This window comes from Panulirus ornatus, chromosome 26 (genome assembly GCF_036320965.1).
Source record: "Panulirus ornatus isolate Po-2019 chromosome 26, ASM3632096v1, whole genome shotgun sequence".
Lineage (NCBI taxonomy): Eukaryota > Metazoa > Arthropoda > Malacostraca > Decapoda > Palinuridae > Panulirus > Panulirus ornatus.
The window spans coordinates 9,864,871-9,887,715 of NC_092249.1; the positions used below are offsets into that span (position 1 = coordinate 9,864,871).

The window sequence follows — 22,845 nt, forward strand, 5'->3', positions numbered from 1 at the left end:
CGAGGTAGCGCAAGATAACAGACGAAAGAAATGGCCCAACACCCCCCCCCCCCCATACACATGTATATACATACGTCCACACACGCAAATATACATACCTACACAGCTTTCCATGGTTTACCCCAGACGCTTCACATGCCTTGCTTCAATCCACTGACAGCACGTCAACCCCGGTATACCACATCGCTCCAATTTACTCTATTCCTTGCCCTCCTTTCACCCTCCTGCATGTTCAGGCCCCGATCACACAAAATCTTTTTCACTCCATCTTTCCACCTTCAATTTGGTCTCCTTCTTCTCCCTGTTCCCTCCACCTCCGACACATATATCCTCTTGGTCAATCTTTCCTCACTCATCCTCTCCATGTGCCCAAACCACTTCAAAACACCCTCTTCTGCTCTCTCAACCACGCTCTTTTTATTTCCACACATCTCTCTTACCCTTACGTTACTTACTCGATCAAACCACCTCACACCACACATTGTCCTCAAACATCTCATTTCCAGCACATCCATCCTCCTGCGCAAAATCTTTTATCCATAGCCCACGCCTCGCAACCATACAACATTGTTGGAACCACTATTCCTTCAAACATACCCATTTTTGCTTTCCGAGATAATGTTCTCGACTTTCCACACATTTTTCAAGGCTCCCAAAATTTTCGCCCCTCCCCCACCCTATGTTTCCACTTCCGCTTCCATGGTTCCATCCGCTGACAGATCCACTCCCAGATATCTAAAACACTTCACTTCCTCCATATATATATATGCGTGCATAGTACCGTTGTACAATGGCAAAGTGGATGAGAATGAGTGCTCAAGTTACAGAGGTGTAAGTTTGTTGATTATTCCTGGTAAATTATATGGGAGAGTGTTGATTGAGAGGATGAAGGCATGTACGGAGCATCAGACTGGAGAAGAGCATGTGGTTTCAGAAGTGGTGGAGGATGTGTGGATCAGGTGTTTGCTTTGAAGAATGTATGTGAGAAATACTTAGAAAGCAAATGGATTTGTATGTAGCATTTATGGATTCGGAGAAGGCATATGATAGAGTTGATAGAGATGGTGTGGGAGGCAAGTTGTTAGAAGCAGTGAAAAGTTTTTCTCGAGGATGTAAGGCATGTGTACGTGTAGGAAGAGAGGAAAGTGATTGGTTCTCAGTGAATGTAGGTTTGCGGCAGGAGTGTGTGATGTCCCCATGGTTGTTTAATTTGTTTATGGATGGAGTTGTTAGGGAGGTGAATGCAAGAGTTTTGGAAAGAGGGGCAAGTATGAAGTCTGTTGGGGATGAGAGAGCTTGGGAAGTGAGTCAGTTGTTGTTCGCAGATGATACAGCGCTGGTGGCTGATTCATGTGACAAACTGCAGAAGTTGGTGACTGAGTTTGGTAAAGTGTGTGAAAGAAGAAAGTTAAGAGTAAATGTGAATAAGAGCAAGGTTTAGGTACAGTATGGTTGAGGATCAAGTGAATTGGGAGGTAAGTTTGAATGGAAAAAAACTGGGGGAAGTAAAGTGTTTTAGATATCTGGGAGTGGATCTGGAAGCGGATGGAACCATGGAAGCGAAAGTGAATCGTACGGTGGGGGAGGGGGCGAAAATCCTGGGGGCCTTGAAAAATGTGTGGAAGTCGAGAACATTATCTCGGAAAGCAAAAATGGCTATGTTTGAAGGAATAGTGGTTCCAACAATGTTGTATGGTTGCGAGGCGTGGGCTATGGATAGAGTTGTGCGCATGAGGGTGGATGTGCTGGAAATGAGATGTTTGAGGACAATATGTGGTGTGAGGTGGTTTGATCGAGTAAGTGATGTAAGGGTAAGAGAGATGTGTAGAAATAAAAAGAGCGTAGTTGAGAGAGCAGAAGAGGGTGTTTTGAAATGGTTTGGGCACATGGAGAGAATGAGTGAGGAAAGATTGACCAAGAGGATATATGTGTCGGAGGTGGAGGGAACGAGGAGAAGTGGGAGACCAAATTTGAGGTGGAAAGATGGAGTGAAAAAGATTTTGAGTGATCGGGGCCTGAACATTCAGGAGTGTGAAAGGCGGGCAAGGAATAGATTGAATTGGATCGATGTGGTATACCGGGTTCGACGTGCTGTCAATGGAGTGAATCAGGGCAGGTGAAGCGTCTGGGGTAAACCATGGAAAGTTGTGTGGGGCCTGGATGAGAAAGGGAGCTGTGGTTTCGGGCATTATTGCATGACAGCTAGAGACTGAGTGTGAACGAATTGGGCCTTTGTTGTCTTTTCCTAGCGCTACCTCGCACACATGAGGGGGGAAGGGGATGTTATTCCATGTGTGGCGAGGTGGCAATGGAAATGAATAAAGGCAGACAGTGTGAATTGTGTGCACGTATATGTCTGTGTGTGTATATATATGTGTACATTGAGATGTATAGGTATGTATATTTGCGTGTTTGGACGTGTATGTATATACATGTGTATGGGGGTGGGTTGGGCCATTTCTTTCGTCTGTTTCCTTGCGCTACCTCGCAATCGCGGGAGACAGCGACAAAGCAAAATAATAATGATGATAATATATATATATATATATATATATATATATATATATATATATATATATATATAATATATATATATATATATATATATATATATATATATATATATATATATATATATATATATATATATATATATATATATATATATATATATATGTATATATATATATATATATATATATATATATATATATATATATATATATATATATATATATATATATATATATATATATATATATATATATATATATATATATATATATATATATATATATATATATATATATATATATATATATATATATATATATATATATATATATATATATATATATATATACATATATATATATATATATATATATATATATATATATATATATATATATATATATATATATATATATATATATATATATATATATATATGTGTGTGTGTGTGTACATATTTTTTTTTTTTTTTCATACTATCGGCCATTTCCCGCGATAGCGAGGTAGCGTTAAGAACAGAGGACTGGGCCTTTGAGGGAATGTCTTCTCCTGGCCCCCTTCTCTGTTCCTACTTTTGAAAAAAAAAAAAAATGAGAGGGGAGGATTTGCAGTCCCCGCTCCCTTCCCTTTTAGTCGCCTTCTACGACACGCAGCGAATACGTGGGAAGCATTCTTTCTCCCCTATCCCCAGGGATATATATATATATATAAGTATGTATATATATGTATATACATATATATATATATATATATATATATATATATATATATATATATATATATATATATATATATATATATATATATATATATATATATATATATATGTATATATAAGTATGTATATATATATATATATATATATATATATATATATATATATATATATATATATATATATATATATATATATATATATATATATATATATATATATATATATATATATATATACATATATATATTTTTTTTTTTTTTTTATACTTTGTCGCTGTCTCCCGCGTTTGCGAGGTAGCGCAAGGAAACAGACGAAAGAAATGGGCCAACCCCCCCCCATACACATGTATATACATACGTCCACACACGCAAAAATACATACCTACACAGCTTTCCATGGTTTACCCCAGACGCTTCTCATGCCTTGATTCAATCCACTGACAGCACGTCAACCCCGGTATACCACATCGCTCCAATTCACTCTATTCCTTGCCCTCCTTTCACCCTCCTGCATGTTCAGGCCCCGATCACACAAAATCTTTTTCACTCCATCTTTCCACCTCCAATTTGGTCTCCCTCTTCTCCTTGCTCCCTCCACCTCCGACACATATATCCTCTTGGTCAATCTTTCCTCACTCATCCTCTTCATGTGACCAAACCACTTCAAAACACCCTCTTCTGCTCTCTCAACCACGCTCTTTTTATTTCCACACATCTCTCTTACCCTTACGTTACTCACTCGATCAAACCACCTCACACCACACATTGTCCTCAAACATCTCATTTCCAGCACATCCATCCTCCTGCGCACAACTCTATCCATAGCCCACGCCTCGCAACCATACAACATTGTTGGAACCACTATTCCTTCAAACATACCCATTTTTGCTTTCCGAGGTAATGTTCTCGACTTCCACACATTCTTCAAGGCCCCCAGAATTTTCGCCCCCTCCCCCACCCTATGATCCACTTCCGCTTCCATGGTTCCATTCGCTGCCAGATCCACTCCCAGATATCTAAAACACTTCACTTCCTCCAGTTTTTCTCCATTCAAACTCACCTCCCAATTGACTTGACCCTCAACACTACTGTACCTAATAACCTTGCTCTTATTCACATTTACTCTTAACTTTCTTCTTCCACACACTTTACCAAACTCAGTCACCAGCTTCTGCAGTTTCTCACATGAATCAGCCACCAGCGCTGTATCATCAGCGAACAACAACTGACTCACTTCCCAAGCTCTCTCATCCCCAACAGACTTCATACTTGCCCCTCTTTCCAAAACTCTTGCATTTACCTCCCTAACAACCCCATCCATAAACAAATTAAACAACCATGGAGACATCACACACCCCTGCCGCAAACCTACATTCACTGAGAACCAATCACTTTCCTCTCTTCCTACACGTACACATGCCTTACATCCTCGATAAAAACTTTTCACTGCTTCTAACAACTTTCCTCCCACACCATATATTCTTAATACCTTCCACAGAGCATCTCTATCAACTCTTTCATATGCCTTCTCCAGATCCATAAATGCTACATACAAATCCATTTGCTTTTCTAAGTATTTCTCACATACATTCTTCAAAGCAAACACCTGATTCACACATCCTCTACCACTTCTGAAACCACACTGCTCTTCCCCAATCTGATGCTCTGTACATGCCTTCACCCTCTCTATCAATTCCCTCCCATATAATTTACCAGGAATACTCAACAAACTTATACCTCTGTAATTTGAGCACTCACTCTTATCCCCTTTGCCTTTGTACAATGGCACTATGCACACATTCCGCCAATCCTCAGGCACCTCACCATGAGTCATACATATATTAAATAACCTTACCAACCAGTCAACAATACAGTCACCCCCTTTTTTAATAAATTCCACTGCAATACCATCCAAACCTGTTGCCTTGCCGGCTTTCATCTTCCGCAAAGCTTTCACTATCTCTTCTCTGTTTACCAAATCATTTTCCCTAACCCTCTCACTTTGCACACCACCTCGACCAAAACACCCTATATCTGCCACTCTATCATCAAACACATTCAACAAACCTTCAAAATACTCACTCCATCTCCTTCTCACATCACCACTACTTGTTATCACCTCCCCATTTGCGCCCTTCACTGAAGTTCCCATTTGCTCCCTTGTCTTACTCACTTTATTTACCTCCTTCCAGAACATCTTTTTATTCTCCCTAAAATTTAATGATACTCTCTCACCCCAACTCTCATTTGCCCTTTTTTTCACCTCTTGCACCTTTCTCTTGACCTCCTGTCTCTTTCTTTTATACATCTCCCACTCAATTGCATTTTTTCCCTGCAAAAATCGTCCAAATGCCTCTCTCTTCTCTTTCACTAATACTCTTACTTCTTCATCCCACCACTCACTACCCTTTCTAATCAACCAACCTCCCACTCTTCTCATGCCACAAGCATCCTTTGCGCAATCCATCACTGATTCCCTAAATACATCCCATTCCTCCCCCACTCCCCTTGCTTCCATTGTTCTCACCTTTTTCCATTCTGTACTCAGTCTCTCCTGGTACTTCCTCACACAGGTCTCCTTCTCAAGCTCACTTACTCTCACCACCCTCTTCACCCCAACATTCACTCTTCTTTTCTGAAAACCCATACAAATCTTCACCTTAGCCTCCACAAGATAATGATCAGACATCCCTCCAGTTGCACCTCTCAGCACATTAACATCCAAAAGTTTCTTTTTCGCACGCCTGTCAATTAACACGTAATCCAATAATGCTCCCTGGCCATCTCTCCTACTTACATAAGTATACTTATGTATATCTCGCTTTTTAAACCAGGTATTCCCAATCATCAGTCCTTTTTCAGCACATAAATCTACAAGCTCTTCACCATTTCCATTTACAACACTGAACACCCCATGTATACCAATTATTCCCTCAACTGCCACATTACTCACCTTTGCATATATATATATATATATATATATATATATATATATATATATATATATATATATATATATATATATATATATATTTATATATATATATATATATATATATATATATATATATATATATATATATATATATATATATATATATATATATATATATATATATATATATATATATATATATATATATATATATATATATATTTCAAGCTAGAAGTTTCAGTTTTGTAAATTGTTTCTTGCATTTTTCATATGTATATATATGTATGTGTGTGTGTGTGTGTGTGTGTATATGTGCGTATGTATGTGTATGTGTGTGTATGTGTATATATATATATATATATATATATATATATATATATATATATATATATATATATATATATATATATATATATATATATATATATATATATATATATATATATATATATATATATATATATACATATATATATGAATGGAGAAAAACTGGAGGAAGTGAAGTGTTTTAGATATCTGGGAGTGGACCTGGCAGCGGATGGAACCATGGAAGCGGAAGTGGATCATAGGGTGGGGGAGGGGGCGAAAATTCTGGGGGCCTTGAAGAATGTGTGGAAGTCGAGAACATTATCTCGGAAAGCAAAAATGGGTATGTTTGAAGGAATAGTGGTTCCAACAATGTTGTATGGTTGCGAGGCGTGGGCTATGGATAGAGTTGTGCGCAGGAGGATGGATGTGCTGGAAATGAGATGTTTGAGGACAATGTGAGGTGTGAGGTGGTTTGATCGAGTGAGTAACGTAAGTGTAAGAGAGATGTGTGGAAATAAAAAGAGCGTGGTTGAGAGAGCAGAAGAGGGTGTTTTGAAGTGGTTTGGGCACATGGAGAGGATGAGTGAGGAAAGATTGACCAAGAGGATATATGTGTCGGTGGTGGAGGGAGCAAGGAGAAGAGGGAGACCAAATTGGAGGTGGAAAGATGGAGTGAAAAAGATTTTGTGTGATCGGGGCCTGAACATGCAGGAGGGTGAAAGGAGGGCAAGGAATAGAGTGAATTGGAGCGATGTGGTATACCGGGGTTGACGTGCTGTCAGTGGATTGAATCAGGGCATGTGAAGCGTCTGGAGTAAACCATGAAAGCTGTGTAGGTATGTATATTTGCGTGTGTGGACGTATGCATATACATGTGTATGGGGGTGGGTTGGGCCATTTCTTTCGTCTGTTTCCTTGCGCTACCTCGCAAACGCGGGAGACAGCGACAAAGTATAAAAAAAAAAAAAAATATATTATCCCTGGGGATAGGGGATTAAGAATACTTCCCACGTATTCCCTTCATGTTGTAGAAGACGACTAAAAGGGAAGGGAGCGGGGGGCTGGAAATCCTCCCCTTTCGTTTTTTTTTTTTTTTTCCAAAAGAAGGAACAGAGCGGACCAGGTGAGGATATTCCAAAAAAGGCTCAGTCCTCTGTTCCTAATGCTACCTCGCTAACGCGGGAAACGGCGAATAGTTTAAAAGAAAAGAAGAAAGATATATATATATATATATATATATATATATATATATATTTTTTTTTTTTTTTTTTTTCAAACTATTCGCCATTTCCCGCATTAGCGAGGTAGCGTTAAGAACAGAGGACTGGGCCTTTGAGGGAATACCCTCACCTGGCCCAATTCTCTGTTCCTTCTTTTGAGAAAAAAAAAAAAAAAAAAAAAAAAAAACCGAGAGGGGAGGATTTCCAGCCCCCCGCTCCCTCCCCTTTTAGTCGCCTTCTACGACACGCAGGGAATACGTGGGAAGTATATATATATATATATATATATATATATATATATATATATATATATATATATATATATATATATATATATATATATATATATATATATATATATGGGGTAGATAGTGGAGAAAGAATACTTCCCACGTATTCCTAACATGTCGTAGAAGGCGACCAAAGGAAACGGCAGCAGGGGGCTAGAAACCCTCCCCTCCGTGTATTCTAACTTCTAAAAGGTGAAACAGAAAGGGAATTACGCGGGGGGTGCTCACCCTCCTCGAAGGCTCAGACTGGGGTGTCTAAATATGTGTGGATGTAACCAAGATGAGAAAAAAGGAGACATAGGTAGCATGTTTGAGGAAGAGGAACCAGGATGTTTTCGCTCTGAGTGAAACGAAGCTCAAGAGTAAAGCTGAAGAGTGGTTTGGGAATGTTTTGGGAATAAAGTCAGGTGTCGGTGAGAGAACAAGAGCAAGGGAAGGAGTAGCACTATTCCTGAAACAGGAGTGGTGGGAGTATGTAGTGAAGTAAGAAAATAAACTGGAATGATATGGGTAAAGCTGAAAGTGGATGGAGAGACATGGGTGATTATTGGTACCTATGCACTTGGGCATGAGAAGAAAGATCATGAGGGGCAAGTGTTTTGGGAGCAGCTGATTGAGTGTGTTAGTAGTTTTGATGCATGAGACTGGGTTATAGGTGATTATAGGTGATTTGAATGCAAAGGTGAGTACTGTGGCAGTTGAGGGAATAATTGGTGTACATGGAGTGTTCAGTGTTGTAAATGGAAATGAATAGCTTGTAGATTTGTGTGTGAAAAAGTACTGGTGATTGGGAATACCTGGTTTAAAAAGAAAGATATGTTTAGGTATAGGTATGTAAGTATTAGAGATGGCCAAAGAGCGTTATTGTATTACATGTTAATTGATAGGCGTGTGAAAGAGAGACTAGTGGATGTTAATGTGCTAAGAGGTGCAACTGAAGGGATGTCTGATCATTATCTTGTGGAGGCAAAGGTGAAGATTTGTAGCGGTTTTCAGGAAAGAAGAGCTAATATTGGGGTGAAGAGAGGGCGAGAGTAAGTGAGCTTTGGAAGGAGAGTTGTGCGAGGAGAGACTGAGTGTAGAATGCAAAAAGATGAGAGCAAAGGATGGAAGGGGAGTAGGGGAGGAATGGGATGTACTTAGGGAAGCAGTGATGGCTTGCGCAAAGGATGCTTGTGGCAAGAGCAGCGTGGGAAGTGGGCAGATTAGAAAGGGTAGTTAGTGGTGGAATGAAGAAGTAAGATTATTAGTGAAAGAGAAGAGAGAGGCATTTGGACGATTTTTGCAGGGAAATAGTGCAAATGACTGAGAAGTGTATAAAAGAAAGAGGCAGGAGGTCAAGAGAAAGGTGTAAGAGGTGAAAAAGAGGGCAAATGAGAGTTGGGGAGAGAGAGTATCATCAAATTTTAGGGAGAATAAAAAGACGTTGTGGAAGGAGGTAAATAAAGTGCGTAACACAAGAGAGGAAATGGGAACATAAGTGAAGAAGGTTAATGAGGAGTAATAACAAGTAGTGGTGATGTGAGAAGGAGATGGAGTGAGTATTTTGAAGGTTTTCTTGAATGTGTTTGATGATAGAGTTGCAGAAATAGGGTGTTTTGGTCAAGGTGATGTGCGAAGTGAGAGGGTTAGGGAGAATGATTTGGTAAACAGAGAAGAGGTAGGGAAAGCCTTGCGGAAGATGAAAGCTGTCAAGGCGACGGGTTAGTATGGTATAGCAATGGAATTTATAAAAGAAAGGAGGTGACTGTTTTGTTGACTGGTTGATAAGGATATCTAATGTATGTATGGCTCATGTTGAAGTACCTGAGGCTTGGCGGAATGCATGCATAGTGCCATTAGACAAAGGCAAAGGGGATAAAGAGGATTGCTCAAATTACAGAGGTATAAGTTTGTTGAGTATTCTTGGGAAATTATACGGAGGGTATTGATTGAGAGAGTGGAAGCATGTGCAGAGCATCAGATTGGGGAAGAGCAGCGTGGTTTCAGAAGTGGTAGAGGATGTGTGGATCAGGTGTTTGCTTTGAAGAATGTATGTGAGAAATACTTAGAAAAACAAATACATTTGTATGTAGGGTTTATGGATCTGGAGAAGGCATATGATAGAGTAGATAGAGATGCTCTGTGAAAGGTATCGAGATTATATGGTGTGGGAGGCAAGTTGTTAGAAGCAGTGAAAAGTTTTTATAGAGGAATGTAAGGCATGTGTACGAGTAGGAACTGAGGAAAGTGATTGGTTCTCACTAAATGTTGGTTTGCTGCAGGGGTGCGTGATGTCTCAATGGTTGATTAATTCGTTTATAGATGGGGTTGTTAGGGAAGTGAATGCAAGAGTTTTGGAGAGAGGGGCAAGTATGCAGCCTGTTGTGGATGAGAGGGCGTGGGAAGCGAGTCACTTGTTGTTCGGTGATGATACAGCGCTGGTGGCTGTTTAGGGTGAGAAACTGCAGTGACTGAGTTTGGTAAAGTGTGTGAAAGAAGTAAGCTGAGAATAGATGTGAATAAAAACTAGGGTTGAGGGACAAGTCAATTAGAAGGTAAGTTTGAAAGGAGGAAAACTGGAGGAAGTGAAGTGTCATAGATATCAGGGATTGGATTTGGCAGCGGATGGAACCATGAAAGCGGAAGTGTCACAGGGTGGGGGAGGGGGCGAAAGTTCTGGGAGCGTTGAATAATGTGTGAGGGTATGTTTGAAGGAATAGTGGTTCCAACAATATTACATGGTTGCGAGGCGTGGGCTGTAGATAGAGTTGTGCGGAGGAGGGTGGATGTGCTGGAAATGAAATTTTTAAGGACAATATGTGATGTGAGGTGGTTTGATCAAGTAAGTAATGAAAGAGAAAGAGAGATGTATGGCAATAAAAAGAGTGTGGTTGAGAGAGCAGAAGAGGGTGTTTTAAAATGGTTTGGGCGCATCGAGAGAATGAGTGAGGAAACATTGACAAAGAGTATATACGTGTCACAGGTGGTGGGATCGAGGAGAAATGGGAGACCAAATTGGAGGTGGAAGGATGGAGTGAAAAAGATTATGAGCGATCGGGGCCTGAACATGCAGGAGGGTGAAAGGCGTGCAAGGAATAGAGTGAATTGGAACGAAGTGGTACACCGGGGCCGACGTGCTGTCAATGGATTGAAATATGTCATGTGAAGCGTCTGGGGAAACCATGGAAAGTTTTGTTGGGCCTGGATGTGGAAAGGGAGCTGTGATTTCGGTGCATTATACATGACAGCTAGAGACTAAGTGTGAACGAATGTGGCCTTTGTTGTCTTTTCCTAGCGCTACCTCAGGCGCATCCAGCGGAAGGGGGTTGTCATTTTATGTGTGGCGGGGTGGCGACGGGAATGAATAAAGGCAGCAAGTATGAATTATGTACATGTGGATATATGTATATGTCTCTGTATGTATATGTATGTATACGATGAGATGTATAGATATGTATATGTGCGTGTGTGGACATGTATATATATACATATGCATGTGAGTGGGGTGGGCCATTCTTTCGTCTGTTTCCTTGCGCTACTTTGCTAACGCGGGAGACTGTGACAAAGTATAATAAATGAATATATGGGGATAGGGGAGAAAAAATACTTCCTACGCATTCCTCACGTGTTGTAGAAGGCAACTAAAGAGGACGGGAGTCGGGGGCTAGAATCCCTCCCCTCCTTGTATTTTAACTTTCTAAAAGGGGAAACTGGAGGATTTACGCGAGGAGTGCTCATCCTCCTCGAAGGCTCAGATTGGGGTGTCTAAATGTGTGTGGATGTAACCAAGATGAGAAAAAAGGAGAGATATGTAGTATGTTTGATGAAAGGAACCTGTATGTTTTGGCTCTTAGTGAAACGAAGCTCAAGGGTAAAGGGGAAGAATGGTTGGGGAATGTCTTGGGAGGAAAGTCAGGGGTTGATGAGAGGACATGAGCAAGGAAAGGCGTAGCACTGCTCCTGAAACAGAAGTGTAGGGAGTGTGTGATAGAGTGTAAGAAAGTAAACTCTAGATTGATATGGGTAAAACTGAAAGTTGCTGGAGAGAGATGGGTGATTATTAGTGCATATGCACCCGGGCATGAGAAGAAAGATCATGAAAGGCAAGTGTTCTGCGAGCAGCTGAGTGAGTGTGTTAGTAGTTTTGATGCACGAGACCGGGTTATAGTGATGGGCGATTTGAATACAAAGGTGAGTAATGTGGAAGTTGAGGGAATGATTGATGTACATGGGGTGTTCAGTGTTGTAGATGGAAATGGTGAAGAACATGCAGATTTGTGTGCTGAAAAATGACTGATGATTAGGAATACCAGGTATAAAAAGAGAAATATACATAAGTATATGTATGTAAGTAGGAAAGATGGCCAGAGAGCGTTATTTGATTACGTATTTATTGATATGCACGTGAAAGGGAGACTTTTGGATGTTAATATGCTGAGAGATGATTATTATCTTGTGGAGGCGAAAGTGAAGATTTGTAGAGGTTATCAGAAAAGAAGAGAGAATGTTGAGGTGAAGAGAGTGGTGAGAGTAAGTAAGCTTCGTAGTGAGACTTTTGAGAGGACATACCTGGATAGACTGAGTGCAGAATTGAAAAAGGTGAGAAGAAAGGACGTAAGGGGAGTGGGGGAGGAATGGGACGTATTTAGGGAAGCAGTGATGGCTTGCGAAAAAAGATGTTTGTGGCATGAGAAGCGTGGGAGATGGGCAGATTAGAAAGGGTAGTGAGTGGTGGGATGAAGTAAGATTATTAGTAAAAGAGAAGAGAGAGGCATTTGGACGATTTTTGTAGGGAAATACGGCAGGAGGTCAAGAGAAATGTGCAAGAGGAGTAAAAGAGGGAAAATGAGAGTTGGGGTGAGAATCATTAAATTTTACGGATAAGAAGAATAAAAAGATGTTTTGGAAGTTGAATAAAGTGCGTAAGATAAGAGAACAAATAGGAACATCGGTGAAGGAGGCAAATGGGGAGGTAATGACAAGTAATGGTAATGTGAGAAGGAGATGGATTGAGTATTTTGAAGGTTTCTTGAATGTGTTTGATGATAGAGTGGCAGATATAGGGTGTTTTGGTCAAGGTGATGTGCGAAGTGAGAGGGTTAGGGAGAATGATTTGATAAACAGAGAAGATGTAGTGAAAGCTTTGCTGAAGATGAAAGCCGGCAAGGCGGCGGGTTTGGATGGTATTGCAGTGGAATTTATTAAAGAAAGGGGGTGACTGTGTTGTTGATTGTTTGGTAAGGATATCTAATGTATCTATGGCTCATGTTGAAGTACCTGAAGCTTGGCGGAATGCATGCATAGTGCCATTGTACAAAGGCAAAGAGGATAAAGAGTAGTGCTTAAATCACAGAGGCATAAGTTTGTTGAGTATTCCTGGAAAATCATATGGAAGGGTATTGATTGAGATGGTGGAAGCATGTACAGAGCATCAGACTGGGGAAGACCAGTGTGGTTTCAGAAGTGGTAGAGGATGTGTGGATCAGGTGTTGGCTTTGTAGATTTTATGTGAAAAATACTTAGAAAAACAAATTGATTTGTATGTAGTATTTATGGACCTAGAGAAGGTATATGATAGAGTTGATAGAGATGCTCTGTAGAAGGTATTAAGAATATATGATGTGGGAGGCAAGTTGCTAGAGGCAGTGAAAAGCTTTTATAGAGGATGTAAGGTATGTGTTCGAGTAGGAAGAAAGTAAAGTGTTTGGTTCTCAGTAAATGTCGGTTTGTGGCAGGGGTGCGTGATGTCTCCATTGTTATTTAATTTGTTTATGGTTGGGGTTGTTAGGGAAGTGAATGCAAGAGTTTTGGAGAAAGGGGCAAGTATGCAGTCTGATGTGGATGAGAGGGCGTGGGAAGCGAGTGACTTGTTGTTCGGTGATGATACAGCGCCGTTGGCTGTTTCGGGTGAGAAACTGCAAAAGCTGGTGACTGAGTTTGGTAAAGCGCTTGAAAGAAGAAAGCTGAGAATAAATTTGAATAACAACTAGGGTTGAGGGGCAAGTCAATTGGAAGGTAAGTTTGAATGGAGAAAAACTGTAGGAAGTGAAGCGTTTTAGATATCTGGGAGTGGATTTGGCAGCAGGATGGAACCATGGAAGCGGAAGTGAGTCACAGGGTTGGAGAGGGGGCGAAAGTTCTGGGAGCGTTGAATAATGTGCGAAGGTATGTTTGAAAGAATAGTGGTTCCAACAATGTCAATTGTTTGCGAGGCGTGGGCTGTAGATAGAGTTTTGCAGAGAAGTGTGATTTGTTGGAAATGAAATGTTTAAGGACAGTATGTGGTGTAAGGTGGTTTGATCGAGTAAGTAATGAAAGGGTAAAAGGGATGTGTGGCAATAAAAAGAGTGTGGTTGAGAAAACAGAAAAGGGTGTTTTGAAATGGTTTGGTCGCATAGAGAGAATGGGTGAGGAGAGATTGACAATGAGGATATATGTGTCAGAGGTGGAGAGATCGAGGAGAAGGTGGAAGATCAAATTGGACGTGGAAGGATGGAGTGAAAAAGATTTTGAACGATCGGGGCCTGAACATGCAGGAGGGTGAAAGGCGTGCAAAGAATAGAGTGAATTGGAACAGTGGGGTATACCGGGGCCGACGTGCTGTCAATGGATTGAAATATGGCATGTGAAGCGTCTGGGGTAAATCATGGAAAGTTTTGTTTGGCCTGGATGTGGAAGGGAGCTGTGGTTTCGGTGCATTATACGTGACAGCTAGAGGCTGAGTGTGAACGACTGTGGCCTTTGTTGTCTTTTCCTAGCGCTACCTCATGCGCATTCAGAGGGAGGGGGTTGTCATGTTGTCATTTCATGTGTGACGTGTTTGCCGACGGGAATGAATGAAGGCAGCAAGTATGAATTATGTACATGTGGATATATGTATATGTCTCTCTATGTATACAATGAGATGTATAGGTATGTATATGTGCGTGTGTGGACGTGTATGTATATACATGTGTATGTGGGTGGGGTGGGTCATTCTTTCGTCTGTTTCCTTGCGCTACTTTGCTAACGCAGGAGACTGCGACAAAGTATAATAAATGAATATATGGGGATAGGGGAGAAAGAATATTTCCCACGCATTCCGCATGTGTTGTATAAAGCAACTAAAGGGGACGGGAGCGGGGGCTAGAATTCCTCCCCTACTTGTAATATAGCTTTCTGAAAGGGGAAACAGAAGGAGTCACGCGGGGAGTGCTCATCCTCCTTAAAGGCTCAGATTGGGGTGTCTAAATGTGTGTGGATGTAACCAAGATGAGAAAAAAGGAGAGATATGTAGTAAGTTTGATGAAAAGAACCTGTATGTTTTGGCTTTTAGTGAAACGAAGCTCAAGGGTAAAGGGGAAGAATGATTGGGGAACGTCTTGAGAGTAAAGTCAGGGGTTGGTGAGAGGCCAAGAGCAAGGGAATGCGTAGCACTATTCCTGAAACAGGAGTGTAGGGAGTATGTGATAGAGTGTAAAAAAGTAAACTCCAGATTGACATGGGTAAAACTGAAAGTGGATGGAGAGAGATGCGTGATTATTGGTGCATATGCACCTGGGCATGAGAAGAAAGATCATGAGAGGCAAGTGTTCTGCGAGCAGCTGAGTGAGTGTGTTAGTAGTTTTGATGCACGAGACCGGGTTATAGTGATGGATTATTTGAATGCAAAAGTTAGTTTGTGGAAATTGGGCGAATAATTGGTGTACATGGGGTGTTCAGCGTTGTAAATGGAAATGATGAAGAGCATATAGATTTGTGTGCTGAAAAAGGACTGGTGATTTGGAATACCTGCTTTAAAAAGTTAGATATACATAAGTATACGTATGTAAAGTGGGAAAGATGGCCAGAGAGCGTTATTGGATTACGTATTTATTGATAGGCACGTGAAAGAGAGACTTTTGGCATGTTACTGTGCTGAGAGGTGCAACTGGAGGGATGTCTGATCATTATCTTGTGGAGTTGAAGGTGAAGATTTGTAGAGGTTTTCAGAAAAGAAGAGAGAATGTTGGGGTGAAGAGAGTGGTGAGAGTAAGTGAGCTTTGGAGGGAGACTTTTGTGAGGAAGTACCAGGATAGACTGAGTCTAGAATGGAAAAAGGTGAGAAGAAAGAACGTAAGGGGAGTGGGGGAGGAATGGGATGTATTTAGGGAAGCAGTGATGACTTGCGCAAAAGACGCTTGTGGCATGAGGAGCGTGGGAGGTGGGTAGATTAGAAAGAGTGGTGAGTGGTGGGATAAAGAAGTAAGACTATCAGTGAAAGAGAAGAGAGAGGCATTTGGACGATTTTTGCAGGGAAATAATGCAAATAACTGGTAGATGTTTAAAAGAAAGAGGCAGGAAGTCAAGAGAAAGGTGCAAGAGGTGAAAAAGAGGAAAAATAAGAGTTGGTGTGAGAGAGTATCATTAAATTTTAGGAAAAATAAAAAGATGCCTTGGAAGGAGGTAAATAAAGTGCCTAAGATAAGATGGGAACATCGGTGAAGGGGCAGATGGAGAGGTGATAACAAGTAGCGGTGATTTGAGAAGGAGATGGAGTGAGTATTTTGAAGGTTTCTTGAATGTGTTTGATGATAGAGTGGCAGATATAGGGTGTTTTGGTCGAGATGGTGTGCGAGGTGAGAGGGTTAGGGAGAATGACTTGGTAAACAGAGAAGAGGTAGTAAAAGCTTTGCGGAAGATGAAAACCGGCAAGACAGCGGGTTTGGATGGTATTGCAGTGGAATTTATCAAGAAAGGGTGTGACTCTGTTGTTGACTGGTTGGTAAGGTTATTTAATGCATGTATGACTCATGGTTAGGTGCCTGAGAACTGGCGGAATGCTTGTATAGTGCCTTTGTACAAAGGCAAAGGGGATAAAGGTGAGCGCTCAAATTACAGAGGCATAAGTTTGTTGAGTATTACTGGGAAATTATATGGGAGGGTATTGATTGAGAGGGTGAAGGCGTGTATAGAACATCAGATTGGGGAAGAGCAGTGTGGTTTCAGAGGTGTTAGAGGATGTGTGGATCAGGTGTTTGTTTTGAAGAATGTATTTGAGAAATACTTAGAAAAACAAATTGACTTGCATGTAGCATTTATGGATCTGGAGAAGGCATATGATAGAGTTGATAGAGATGCTTTGTGGAAGGTATTAAGAATATATGGTATGGGAGGCAAGTTGTTAGAAGCAGTGAAAAGTTTTTATCGAGGATGTAAAGCATGTGTACGAGTAGGAAGAGAGGAAAGTGATTGGTTCTCAGTGAATGTCGGTTTGTGGCAGGGGTGCGTGATGTCTCCATGGTTTTTTAATTCATTTATGGATGGGGTATTTAAGGAGGTGAATTGGGAAGTGAGTCAGTTGTTGTTTGTTGATGATACAGCGCAGGCGGCTGATTCGGATGAGAAACTGCAGAAGTTGGTGACTGAGTTTGGTGAAGTGTGTAAAAGAAGAAAGCTGAGGGTAAATGTGAATAAGAGCAAGGTTATTAGATACAGTAGGGTTGAGAGACAAGTTAATTGGGAGGTAAGTTTGAATGGAGAAATACTGGAGGAAGTGAAGTGTTTTAGATATCTGGGAGTGGATTTGGCAGCGGATGGAACCATGGAAGCGGAAGTGAGTCACAGGGTGGCGGAGGTGGCGAAAGTTCTGGGAGCGTTGAAAAATATGTGGAGGGCGAAAATATTATCTCGGAAATGAAATTGGGTATGTTTGAAGAAATAGTGGTTCTAACAATTTTGTGTGGAGGAGGGTGGATGTGTTGGAAATGAGATTTTTAAGGACAATTTTTGGTGTTAGGTGGTTTGATCTAGTAAGTAATAAAAGGGTAAGGGAGATATGTGGTAATAAAAAGAGTGTCGTTGAGAGAGCAGAAGAGGGTGTTTTAAAATGGTTTGGTCACATGGAGAGAATCAGTGAGGAAAGAATGATTAACAGAATATATGTGTCAGAGGTGGAGGGAACGAGAAGAAGTTGGAGACCTAATTTGAGGTGGATAGATTGAGTGAAAAAGAATTTCAGCGATCGGGGCCTGAACATGCAGGAGGGTGAAAGGCGTGCTAGGAATGGAGTGAACTGGAACGTTGTGGCATACCGAGGTCGACGTGCTGTAAGTTGAATGAAGTATGGCACGTGAAGCGTCTGGGGTAAACCATGGAAAGTTTTGTTGGGTCTGGATGTGGAAAGGGAGCTGTGGTTTCGGTGCATTATATATGACAGCTAGAGACTGAGTGTGAACGAATGTGGCCTTTGTTGTCTATTCCTAGCGCTATCTCTCGCGAATACGGGGTGAGGGGATTGTCATTTCATGTGTGGCGGGGTGGCGACGAGAATGAATAAACGTAGCAAGTATGAATTATGTACATGTGTATATATGTATATATCTGTGTATGTATGTATATGTATACGTTGAAATGTATAGGTATGTATATGTTCGTGTGTGTGGGTTGGGCTATTCTTTCGTCTGTTTCCTTGCACTAGCGCGGGAGACAGCGACAAAGTATAATGATTTGTATTTGCACATGTTAGCATCTTTTGTTTGTGAAGACGCAACTTTGCAAAAGTGGGTGAATTAATTAGATATAAGATGAAACATTTAAAGATATGTGTATTCAAATGGTATACATAAGCGCATGTATGAGTGGCAAATACAGAGTACCTACGTATGTCTATATATATATATATATATATATATATATATATATATATATATATATATATATATATATATATATATATATATATATATATATATATATATATACATATATGTATATATATATATATATATATATATATATATATATATATATATATATATATATATATATATATATATATATATATATATATATATTTTTTTTTTTTATACTTTGTCGCTGTCTCCCGCGTTTGCGAGGTAGCGCAAGGAAACAGACGAAAGAAATGGCCCAACCCCCCCCCCCCCATACACATGTATATACATACGTCCACACACGCAAATATACATACCTACACAGCTTTCCATGGTTTACCCCAGACGCTTCACATGCCTATATATGCCTATATATATATACATATATATATATATATATATATATATATATATATATATATATATATATATTATATATATATATATATATATATATATATATATATATATATATACATATATATATATATATATATATATATATATATATATATATATGTATATATATATATATATGTATATATATATATATATATATATATATATATATATATATATATATATATATATATATATATATATATATATATATATATATATATATATATATCCCTGGGGATAGGGGAGAAAGAATACTTCCCACGTATTCCCTGCGTGTCGTAGAAGGCGACTAAAAGGGGAGGGAGCGGGTGGCTGGAAATCCTCCCCTCTCGTTTTTTTTTTTTTTTTTTTTTTTTTAATTTTCCAAAAGAAGGAACAGAGAAGGGGGCCAGGTGAGGATATTCCCTCTAAGGCCCAGTCCTCTGTTCATAGCGCTACCTCGCTGCGGGAAATGGCGAATAGTACGAAAGAAAAAGAAAAGAATATATATATATATCCCTGGGGATAGGGGAGAAAGAATACTTCCCACGTATTCCCTGCGTGTCGTAGAAGGCGACTAAAAGGGGAGGGAGCGGGTGGCTGGAAATCCTCCCCTTTCTTGTTTTTTTTTTTTAATTTTCCAAAAGAAGGAACAGAGAAGGGGGGTCAAGTGAGGATATTCCCTCTAAGGCCCAGTTCTCTGTTCTTAACGCTACCTCGCTAACGCGGGAAATGGCAAATAGTATAAAAAAAAAAAAAAAAAAAATATATATATATATATATATATATATATATATATATATATATATATATATATATATATATATATATATATATATATATATATATATATATATATATATATATATATATATTATCTCGGAAAGCAAAAATAGGTATGTTTGAAGGAATAGTGGTTCCAACAATGTTGTATGGTTGCGAGGCGTAGGCTATGGATAGAGTTGTGCGCAGGAGGATGGATGTGCTGGAAATGAGATGTTTGAGGACAATATGTGGTGTGAGGTGGTTTGATCTAGTAAGTAATGTAAGGGTAAGAGAGATGTGTGGAAATAAAAAGAGCGTGGTTGAGAGAGCAGAAGAGGGTGTTTTGAAATGGTTTGGGCACATGGAGAGAATGAGTGAGGAAAGATTGACCAAGAGGATATATGCGTCGGAGGTGGAGGGAACGAGAAGTGGGTGACCAAATTGGAGGTAGAAAGATGGAGTGAAAAAGATTTTTGATCGGGGCCTGAACATGCAGGAGGGTGAAAGGCGGACAAGGAATAGAGTGAATTGGATCGATGTGGTATACCGGGGTCGACGTGCTGTCAATGGATTGAATCAGGGCATGTAAAGCGTCTGGGGTAAACAATGGAAAGTTCTGTGGGGCCTCGATGTGGAGAGGGAGCTGTGGTTTCGGGCATTATTGCGTGACAGCTGGAGACTGAGTGTGAACGAATGGGGCCTTTGTTGTCTTTTCATAGCGCTACCTCGCACAAATGAGGGGGAAGGGGATTTTGTTCCATTTGTGGCGAGGTGGTGATGGGAATGAATAAAGGCAGACAGTATGAATTATGTAAATGTGTATGTATGTATATGTCTGTGTGTGTATATATATGTGTACATTGAGATGTATAGGTATGTATATTTGAGTGTGTGGACGTTTATGTATATACATCTGTATGGGGATTGGTTGGGCCATTTCTTTCGTCTGTTTCCTTGCGCTACCTCGCAAACGCGGGAGACAACGACAAAGCAAAATGAATAAATAAATAAATATATATATATATATATATATATATATATATATATATATATATATATATATATATATATATATATATATATATATATATATATATATATATATATATATATATATATATATATATATATATATATATATATATATATATATATATATATATTTATATATATATATATATATATATATATATATATATATATATATATATATATATATATATATATATATATATATATATATATATATATATATATATATATATATATATATATATATATATATATATATATATATATATATATATATATATATATATATATATATATATATATATATATATATATAAATATATATATACATATATATATATATATATATATATATATATATATATATATATATATATATATATATATATATATATATATATATATATATATATATATATATATATATATATATATATATATATATATGTATATATATATTTATATATATATATATATATATATATATATATATATATATATATATATATATATATATATATATATATATATATATATATATATATATATATATATATATATATATATATATATATATATATATATATATATATATATATATATATATATATATATATATATATATATATATATATACATATATATATATATATATATATATACATATATATATATATATATATATATACATATATATATATATATATATATATATATATATATATATATATATATATATATATATATATATATATATATATATATATATATATATATATATATATATATATATATATATATATATATATATATATATATATATATATATATATATATATATATATATATATATATATATATATATATATATATATATATATATATATATATATATATATATATATATATATATATATATATTTCTTTCAAACTATTCGCCATTTCCCTCATTAGCAAGGTAGCGTTAAGAACAGAGGACTGGGCCTCTGAGGGAATATCCTCACCTGGCCCCCTTCTCTGTTCCTTCTTTTGGAAAATTGAAAAAAAGAAGAAAGAGGGGAGCATTTCCAGCCCCCCGCTCCCTCCCCTTTTAGTCGCCTTCTGCGACACGCAGGGAATACGTGGGAAGTATTCTTTCTCCCCTATCCCCTATACACCCCTCCTGGCCCTCTACAGTATGTCCTACCACAGCCCCTAGCCTTAATTTCTTACAGCAATCAAATATGCTTACACAACAACTGTAGCAAGTACAACATTAACAAAAATATGTGGTAATTATAATAAGGATGAGAATATAAAACAAAACTATTTCACATAACTTTGGTGTAAGACAAGTCTCTTTGGCAGTACATGAAAGGAACTGAATAAAAGTGCAAAAGCTCACACTAACTTGGGATGCTTCAAGTTCCCATGAAATATCATGACAGTACTAACAGGCCAATGAACCTTGCATATTCATGCTCCTGACTATCTACAATTGGCACCATTCTTAAGAGCACCTATGAAATATACATTGTCATCAAAAGCTATCAATCTAAACTGTGTTACTGTCCAGTCGAAGTGAAGTGACCACAAACTGCAACATGGTGCATATATATATATATATATATATATATATATATATATATATATATATATATATATATATATATATATATATATATATATATATATATATATATATATATATATATATATATATATATATATATATATATATATATATATATATATATATATATATATATATATATATATATATATATATATATATATATATATATATATATATATATATATATATATATATATATATATATATATATATATATATATATATATATATATATATATATATATATATATATATATATATATATATATATATATATATATATATATATATATATATATATATATATATATATATATATATATATATATATATATATATATATATATATATATATATATATATATATATATATATATATATATATATATATATATATATATATATATATATATATATATATATATATATATATATATATATATATATATATATA

At 37.6% G+C, this 22,845-nt stretch overlaps 1 protein-coding gene across 1 annotated transcript in view; it reads left to right on the forward strand.

Moving 5' to 3' along the window:
• Nucleotides 1–22,845, forward strand: part of LOC139757447 (hemicentin-1-like) — a 334,144-nt gene that overhangs the window by 285,966 nt on the left and 25,333 nt on the right. The window lies entirely within an intron of this gene.